We start from the raw sequence: 9,865 nt of genomic DNA on the forward strand, positions 1-9,865 counted from the left end.
TCACCCCTGAAATAACCAGAAAGCAACCAACGAATTCCATAAATACAAAAAAAAAAAAGGTTTACTGAAATTTAATTTATAGTATAGCAGTGGTGTACTAGACTTGGGTGTGTCTTTCTGCCATAGAAAAAAAAAAAAAGTTAAACATACCCAGGGGACAGAATTATAAAGGAATTGTTTCTAGAAAAGTGATCAACTGAGATAAACTGGAATCTCTACTCACCACTTCTGTTTACTGCTTAGATATCTTTTAGTGATCATGTTTCATAACATGTGCAGTCTCATGCTAGCCAAATTTTGAATGTGCCCACTGTGAAAGTCAGTCACTCCATATACCATTCTTTAATCTTTTTTTTCCTGAAACATCTACCTCTTCAGCACTGTACTGGTTGTTACCTGACCTCAAGCTGCTAACACCCTTCCAAGCTGGGGAATAAACAATCAAGAGATAAATGAATCCATGCATAGCTGTGTCTCAGCTGGACTCCTATACAGGGTCCAGCTGGGGCATACAAAAAGCTTGCCCTGGATGGAAAATTGCTACGTTCTCAACATCTCTCTTAAGATGTTGAAAGAAAAAGACTAGAAGTCTAACAGCAACACCACAGCTTAGAAGAGAGGACTTGCAAGAAGACTTAGATGCACCACAGACAGAAGGCGGCTTTGCAGGGCTGGCTGAGCAGTCCAGTCACAGAAGAAAACTATGATTTTCTTGCTGTCCTGAAATGGCCTCAGAGTCTCCTTTCCCACTCTCTTCCTCATGCCCATGTGAAGGGTTCACGTTTAGAAAATGTCCTGCAATCATCCTGATGACTTTGTGCTTTAGTATAGTACTAAAAATGAAAAAAACATCCCCATGTAACTCCCTCGCACATCCCACCACCTCTTCCCAACCCCAAAATGACCACAGCAACTGAACCAGGCATTCCAAGCACCAGGGAAGGGCACCACAGAGCTGGAGCCACAGCACGCTGGAGATGACAAGAGGGATAATGTTTGGACTTTGTGCAGATTCTTGAGAGGCTTAACATACCCAAAGAGCCAGTGATTCAGCACCCTGACAGCCAGGCGGTACGTGACCATTGGGATGGCCAGGCACGTGCCCTCACAAAGAAATTGAAGTTCAGATAATAATAATAAACACCTTGAAAAACTCTATGCAAAATCTGTCTATACCATCGCTTTTGCTAAAGGTAGAGAACAAAGTTTATGACAACTACAGCACTTTGGTTTTAGGTGAACAAGAAAAAAACCTGGTTTTAGAAACTTCAGTTATAGAGGCATTACTTGAAATATCAGCAGATAAAATGTTAGTGATACTAAAGTCACATGTGTCTAGGGCAAACGTAAAGAAAGGATTAAAGCAAATGAAAACTTAGGCATTTTTGCTGTAGAGGTACTAAAATCACATTTGTCTAACGTTTTAATCTATTATTTTATATTTAGTATTTTAAGTACTGTCTCCACCATATTTGAATCTTTAAATATTTTGTGATTGTTCATTTAGAATGAAAGATAAACGCAAGCTATAAAAAGCCTTCTGATGTTTGTATTTCCTAAATTTATAGCTCAGATTTACTACTATTGTAATTCCAGGTCAGAGAGTATATGCTGCAAGTTTCAATACCAGCTTTCAGTTTGTTAGCATTTATTTTTATAGGAAAGACTTTGCTTGCAGTGATTAAGAAAAATATGCTAAAACTCTGCTGCTATTTGCAAGTGGCTCCCTGTTGGGATTATTTATGTAAGTGCCCTAGCAATACAGAGATACCGAATGAAATGGCCAAAACCAGAGTGTACTTCTGCCCTAAATTACAGTTATCTCTTACAGACTGACTGCTTTGATCCTGGGTGTATCTAATACTTTGATTTTTCATGTATTTTAAATATGTGTGGATCTCCAGAGGGCAGTGCCAGTGCCATGAGCAAACCAGGGATCTAACCTCAAGGTCCTGAAAATATGTTCAGCAGGAAGAAGAGAAAGGCATCAGATAAAAGAATACACACACAAGAGGGAAACACTTTAGATACAATTGCTTTCGTGTGTTTAGCAAGGTTATTCATGCATGGAAGTAATTTCTTGTTATTACTGGAGATTTGTCAATCTTTTCAAATTTTTCAGCCTTTCCTGGAAGCATTACTGTGAGCAGCATACATACCGAGACATGGTTTAAGTCAGCTTTAGCCAAAAACATTCATCAACCTTCCCCCTTTCTCTTTCATGCATACACATGTGTGCACACACAGACTTTGGGGAACGAACAGCCTTCTTGCCGTGCCTTCCCTCCCATCCCCACATCCCTTGACTTTTGTATCTTCTACACCCACGGGTTTCCAACCCATTTCACTAGGTTGACTTAGCTCATTAACATGGCAACAGAGGGACAGTGAGCAAAGAAATTGTGCGGAAATTAACATTTAACAAGGTCAAAAGACAGCATAAAGGCAATTAGTGTCACATAGGAAGTCTGGAAAAAATAGTCATGTCACCACTTCCCAGTAAACTATGGCACTTGGCTTTAATTGCGGCACTTAAACAAAAGCCTTTAGAAATTTGAATATTATCTAGCAGTGGTTATGTAGAAATAAACAATCAGGTGGAAGTCACTGAAATTAATGCTGACTTCAGTTGTAACAATATTATGCTCTTCTCTGGAGTTGGAATAATTCAGGGGGAAGCTTAAGAGAACTCCACTGATATGATCTGTACAAATCAAAATAAAAGTAAGACTGTAAAGCTCTTGAATACCACTATGTTTAGTAATTGGGTTTTTTTAAAAAACTACATTTATATTTTAAGAAATGAGAGTGAGTAAGCAGATGCTATACAGGACTGCAACATCAAGAAAAACAGTATTTTGGAGGGGTTTTGTGGAGTGCTTTTTAGGAATTTTTAAAATCTGAAATTTAAAGGAATATCAACACATACAAATAATTATATTGGAATATTTGAAATACACTGTACGTGCACTAAATTACTAAGCTGGGAGTGAGACTTTTGAAGGCTCCATTTCCCAAGGCTTGTAGCAATACACTGCATTACAGGTAATGAGCTTCTATATTACAGCACTGGATGGCAGAGGACACTGCCACTGCCGCGCAGCACCATCTAATGAGAGACGCTGGGTACGACATATGACCAGAGGCTTTGTGCTTATATGTAGTCCCTCTCCTTGGCATGAGATGAAAGAAATTGCCTCTGGCAAAGAAATTAAATAATTGCAGTCAGAGGAGGAAGGATGGCTATGGAGGAAATTGGAGACCAAGGGAGCTGCAAAAGGATGGCATGCATCTGAAAAGATGACAGGAGCACAACTAGAGAAGGCAGAATATCAGTCTGGGCAAAGGAATTTAAACATTTAGGCTCAGTAAATTTTGCTGGCCAACTCCTGTCTCCAAGTATGCTCTTTTAAATAGAAAGGATTTAAATATAAAGGAATATTTCATGAGCATGTAAACAAGTTACTATAGTGTCTTTAAGATACTTGGAGAACTGCAAAGCAAATGTGGTTTTGTGCCTGCTGATACAGCTTTCAGCTTTTCAAGGGATCCTCTTCCAGCTATGCCTCCTTTATGATGCTTCTGTCATCTCACAGCACACATGGTAACACTCTGAATAGTAGCCTACACTACTCACCCATTATTCCTAATTATATACTTTGCCCCCTGCCAAGACTTCTTTATTCTTTGAGATGTACTTGCCTTTACAAAAATAAAATGTCATTGCTAACAGAAATCAGGGATCAGGCTACCACTGACCTCAAAAATCAGGACTTCACCCTACTTAGATTAAAGACGACATGAAAAGGCCCTTCTTTCTGCACCATTACTGTCCTGTCATCTGCCTTTCCTATCTGAACATTCCAGTCTAGTCATTCGAGTATTTATCAAGCAAAATACACCACTAGCAAACTCTTATTCTCCATGGAACTCTTCTGCTTGGTTTGCAAAGCTACAGATAGAAGAAACGTTAGCAGCTGTTGAAGTCAGGTGGCCCCACACAGGACTAACTGCTGAATTTCAATTAAAGAATTAAGGTGAAGAGCATGTAGGAGAGATTGTGGTACAGAAGGGATGCTGTGAGTGACAACTGCTGCTCATCCAAACTCTTCCAATGCTTCCCCCTTACTATCTTTCCTCTTTGACATCATCACTAGCCACTCTACTTCTGATCCAGGCTGAGCATTGATACAACCTAAGCATTACTCAACCACCTCCAGTGTGACACTTCCTTCAGTTATTTTATTGCTTCTCTGCAAATGCAGCTTTATTTATTTATTTAAGGAGCCAAACTGGTTTGACAGAGTGCTTGCCTCCTCACCTGGGTGTGTTTAGAGAAGCCCAAGATAAAACTGACTGTCATAGCAGCTACACAGAGTTGCTATGTACACTGCCCAAAGGTAGGATTTAATTACTAGTCAAAAGCAGCCAATCTTCCCCTTATTAAAAAGGCAATTATAATTTTCTTATATTTATTATGACATCCTTGCAGAAATGTTTGTGACTCTCTGTAAGCAATTCCATACCCTGCAAGAGAGAGGCAGAAATTTACCCCACAGTTGCCATATTCAACCCATTAAGCACTTGAAGTGTGAATCCTCAATACCCAGTTCTTTTTATAACATTAGAAAATTCCATGTTGCTGAAAAAATCCATTAATTTTCCTCTGGAAAAAATCCAACAGTATATTAAATAAGTTATTGGCATATGTCTGATACATCCTTTCTCAAAGAGAGACACTGATCTTAACTCCTGTGTAGAAAAACCAGAGAGGTTCCAACTTGTAGTGGGCTGGTTCACATTTATTCACATAACCTCCGCTAATGATAGAGCTACAGTGATTAAAAGCCCCACAGAATACATACAAGAAAAGCACTGAGATGCAAGCAGGCAAACTGCACCAGAAAATACTCTGTCCAGAGAGCAGTAAAAACAATCTTGGAAGACAACTCTGTTCCATTCATTCAGCAGGACGATGCTTGTACCTTGTAACCACAGAAAAGATGCTCTTTTGAATTATAAAATGATGCATGTACTTTGGGCATTTTTTGTCTCTAGTTTAACTTACTTTTGTCTTTAAAAATAACAGTGCATTAAACGGAGAAATATTATCAGTAACCCATACAATTTTTCACAGAGAGAATATCTATGTCCTGGAAGACTGAGATTTTCTTCTACTATAGGCAAGATGCCTCAAGCACTTCAGGTTTGAGCCACAATGGTTTCTATGACCAGCTGCCTCCCAGGGCATGTGGACTTCAAGAATGTCTGAAGTTTTGCCTAGCAACTGAGACAAAGCATAAACTGCCCCCAATTTAAACAGTTTCCTGCATACATATTGCATGAAGTTATGCCGATTTCTGCTGCTTGATCTGGTACATGATTACCATTTCTATATCAAAATTTTTACCATTTTATTTACAACTCAAGAGAGCAGTTGAAGACACTTTTCCTACCATAACAAAAACAAAACTGGGAAGTGCTTTTAACATTAGGTCACTGCTTTATCAAAGCAGAATGACGTCTTTGGGCTTTTTTAAATTCAAAATTCCAGAGATAAATGGTACTTTGTATCATTGCTGTTATTTCTGATGCAAGGTGTCATTTTTGGGGGATGCATCACAAAATTATGCATTTTAATCGGACACATCCTCTTAAATATTATCTGTTAGAACAAAAAGTCGGATGTAATTTGAGCTTGAAGCATTCAGACACCACTTGCACAATGTTTACAGACTAACAAAGGTATTATCCCATTGAGTTAAACTAGTTGTCCATCTTGCCCAGCATCCTTGGTCTGACCGTGACCTGCACCAAGTATGTCAGCACGTTCGCAGGGTGGAGAGGGAGGATACCAATACTCTCATATTTAGAGGAATTCTAGCTTCTCTATAATTAAATGGCAAAAAACACAGATAGGGAGAGCAACATGTCTTTTCACAAACAGTTCTCTTGTTTTGCACCAGAAATCATTACAGAAAGGAGAAACATCACCCACCACTTCCTCCTGCCCTCATATACCATTTTTAAAAAATATTTGCTTGCTTAAAGATTTCTTTTTTTGTAATATACATTAAGACAGGGAATTATCCAGAGAAAGCTGGATGTAAATCCAGCTTGTGTTAAGACCAAAGTGTTAACTATATATAATGCATTTTTAACTAAGGCATGTGAGCAGGAATATGCTATTGAACACTTATATATCTTATGCCAGTCAGTGTCATCCAAGAGTGGGGCCTCTGTTTGAGCACCTGCATTGATATCGGGTGTGAATTCACATAGAATCTGGGTGTCAGTGCAAAACTGATCTCATATTTCTCCTGCCATATTCTGACCTCTGCTGTTATAAAGTGGAATTTATTTTGACAATAATTTTTTTCTTTAAAACAGTGTCTTCAGCTGAATAAGAACTGTCAATATCTGCAATTATCCAGAGTAAAGAAATGATGGGAAAAAATCACTTTTATTTTATACCATGAAACAGAAAAAAAAAGTGCCTAAGCTTTTCTTTCCCCTCATGTTTCTATCATCCTGTCATTTATTATAAGCTGCATATTTGACTATTACATAAATACACATAATCTACTCTTTTAGCATCTGAACTCTACATATGCTACCAAACCATCCCAGTATAATCTTTCTCTGAGAATGCACTTTTGCCCAAGGACTTCAGTGAACTTGTTGGGTAATGCAGAAGGATAGGGAAGTCTGATGTGTGCCTCAAAGGATTTGATTTGGGGTGAAAATAGCTGATGAATTTAATTTTATGAAGCTAATTGCTAAATAACCCTGTCATTGCATATCATTATCATTATGGTTGATATATATAATACTAATAGCATCATATTAAAAATCAGACAGGTTAATGAAAAAGGAACTAGTTTCAGCAACTGGTGACCAGAAACTTTCTCGAGATCAACATCTTCAACCTGCAGACCATGAGCATGGACCGTGCCAGATACACCAGCTACGAGCACACAACAGAGACTACACACCGTCCTGCTGCTGCATCCAACAACACCCACTCCACTGTCGTGACAGATGGAACCCAAAATTATGGATTAAATTAACTCACTACACACTTTGGAGGGATGGCCCATACACTTAGAGATTCTGTGAGTATGTATCAAAAAACAGGAAAAAAGACGGTGATTAATTAAAATGTATTGGAAAACACAGAACCTGAGCATAACATAAATGGTATGAAATAGGGGGTGGATGCTGTCCTGGCTTTGGCTGGGATAATTTCTTTTTTTTTTTCCTTCTTAGAAGGTATAATAGTATTGTGTTTTGATATAAGAATAATGTTGATAATGTTTTGATGGTTTCAGTTGTTGCTAAGAAATCAAGGACTTACTAACTTCTCATGTCCTGCCACTGTAGAGGTACACAAGAAGCTGGGAGGGCCCACAGCCAGAGCAATGGAATTAGCCAATGGAATATTCCATACCATGTAACGTCACGCTCAGTAGATGAGGGTTGATTGAGAAGCTTTCTGTCACTTCCAGGATTGTGGTTTTAGGATTCTCTCTTCTCTGGGATTGCTAGCCAGGAACAGGCTGGGCATCAGTCAGTGAGTGATTAGCAATCACATTGTGCATTACTCATTTGTATTTTCTATTATTAGTATTACATTATTTAAATTTTATTTCAATTATGAAATTGTTTTTATCTCAACCTAAGACTCTCCTTACCCTTTACCCCTCCAACTTTCTCCCCCACTTCCCAGGGGTGGGGGAGGGTGAGTGAGCAGCTGCATGGGGTTTGGCCACCAGCTGGTTTAAACTGTGACAGCTTTTTATAACAGATACCAGCAAAACCACCAAGCACACCAATATACAGACTATTTCTAATCTGAAACTATTCAGACAACCAGTTTTAGGCCGCATTTTTTTATTATTTTGTTTAAAGTTGCATTTTCACTACAGTAGACTAGTAAGCTCTCTTAATTGTGTCCAAGTCTAGGCCTCTATACTGAATTTTGACAGTACAGGTTAGTAAATAAATTATATTCTATTTATCCCATACATAAACGTCAGCGAAAGTGTAAATCTGAATGAATTATGACTATATTGGTTGGAAAGGTTTTGAAGGCAGCAAAACACCACTTTAAGTGATAGGTACACTCAGAGGGGAAAAGAAGAAACAAGGGGGTGTCCATCATGATGCTCTACTTCTAAACTTCTCTTTCCCTCCTGGATAAGGAATCTGCTCTCAGACCTTAATCTTGAAGATTATGGCACGGACCTTTACCGTACTTACCACCGATCCTTTGCTCTTCCTCTCCCATCATAACGCCTGACACACTTCAAAATAAAACTGCACCTACAGCTTGCATTATTTTTGCCGGACTTGCTGATTTCCCATTGCCTGGGAGATGATAAAGTATTTGATCAAATATTTACAAGCAGTATGAATTTAAGACTGTATCTCCCAGTCAGATAACACCTTTGACTAAGGAACAGGAAGACAGCAGAACAGTGCCCAGTGAGTGTTTTAGCACCAAATGCTCTTTTTATCCTCATGTTTAAATAGAAAAGAGACCCTAATCTCAAATCAGCAAGTTCACCCTTATGCCAAGAGCCTACCTCTTTTAGAGCTACAAGTCAGAAATAAGTCTTGTTCAGTTGTTTAGCAATTTTTTTCCTGAAAAAGTCTGTTTACACCAACACCTGTATTCTTTACCAGCAATACTGGTTAATATTTTTTTTATTGTTCTGCATGCAACTACTTTATTTTCACCTTCATGTATATAGTTAAGCAATTTATTTATTTTAATCATTGAAGATTTTGCTTCTGCTGGGACAAACATATGGAAATTTTCCACAACACCTTTACTGGACTAAAAGCAGGAAATGCAACAGCTTAATATGACTAAATCACTGAATCTTAAAGGATCCTCAGCTGTAACTACAAAACAAACAGTCACTAAAACTCAGCACAGGACCTTACTCCATTGCACAGATGTCCAGGGGAAAGACTGTTAGCTTAGACACACGCACCCCATTACAATAACCATCCTCACATGTTTTCTTCTGCCTTCAGTTGCAACCACTGTCTGCTGGAAACTAAACCAGAAAGGGCCCCCCAAAATGTTACTGCAACTCCAGTAAAAAGTACTTAGACTGTCAGCAAGGATGCCAAGCAACATGTTGCAGAAACTACCACGAGTGTCCTGAAGGTTTTACCATTACAGTTGATACTTTAATATATGGAACTACTTTAAATAAGTCACGTCAAGACAGCTCAGTTTCCCACTCAAAAACTTTATTAATAGAGACACCAGTTTTGCATGATATAAGGAGGAAACCTCAGTTCTGCTGTCTATGTGTAGAGACTAACCAGCAGCCCCTTGCAAGTGGGCTCAAAACTTTATTGTTTTAAAGGCTATTACAGAATCTGGTAGGTGTTCAATCAAATCAATATAGCACCATGTTTAGTTTAATTTCGTATTCTATCAAAAACGCGATGAGAAACTGAATAGCCTAAACCAAACAATAGTACGATTGAACAGGAACACTCTGAGAAACCCATTAGCAAAACCAGAAGTGAACAAAATTCAAACCTAGCATAATAAAAAGAGTCAGGCAAGTTAAAGTGAAAAAGTAACTAAAGACAAAATTTAAAAGAAATTCTGTGGCCATGCTAGAAGCAAAAAGATGGACAGATTGAATATGATGAAGGGAAATAAATAGTTAATGACAAGATGGCTATCTTTGGTTAAAGAGCTGTCAGATTCTTCAGAGAAACATGGGACTGGGAAAACAACAACTGAGAATAGAAGAAAAGTGTTGAAGATTGCAAAGCCTGGAAGAATTTGCTTAATTAAAGTTACTCGGTGTTCTAGAGCATGCTCTAAGCCATT

Source organism: Athene noctua, chromosome 1 (assembly GCF_965140245.1).
Source record: "Athene noctua chromosome 1, bAthNoc1.hap1.1, whole genome shotgun sequence".
Classification (NCBI taxonomy): domain Eukaryota; kingdom Metazoa; phylum Chordata; class Aves; order Strigiformes; family Strigidae; genus Athene; species Athene noctua.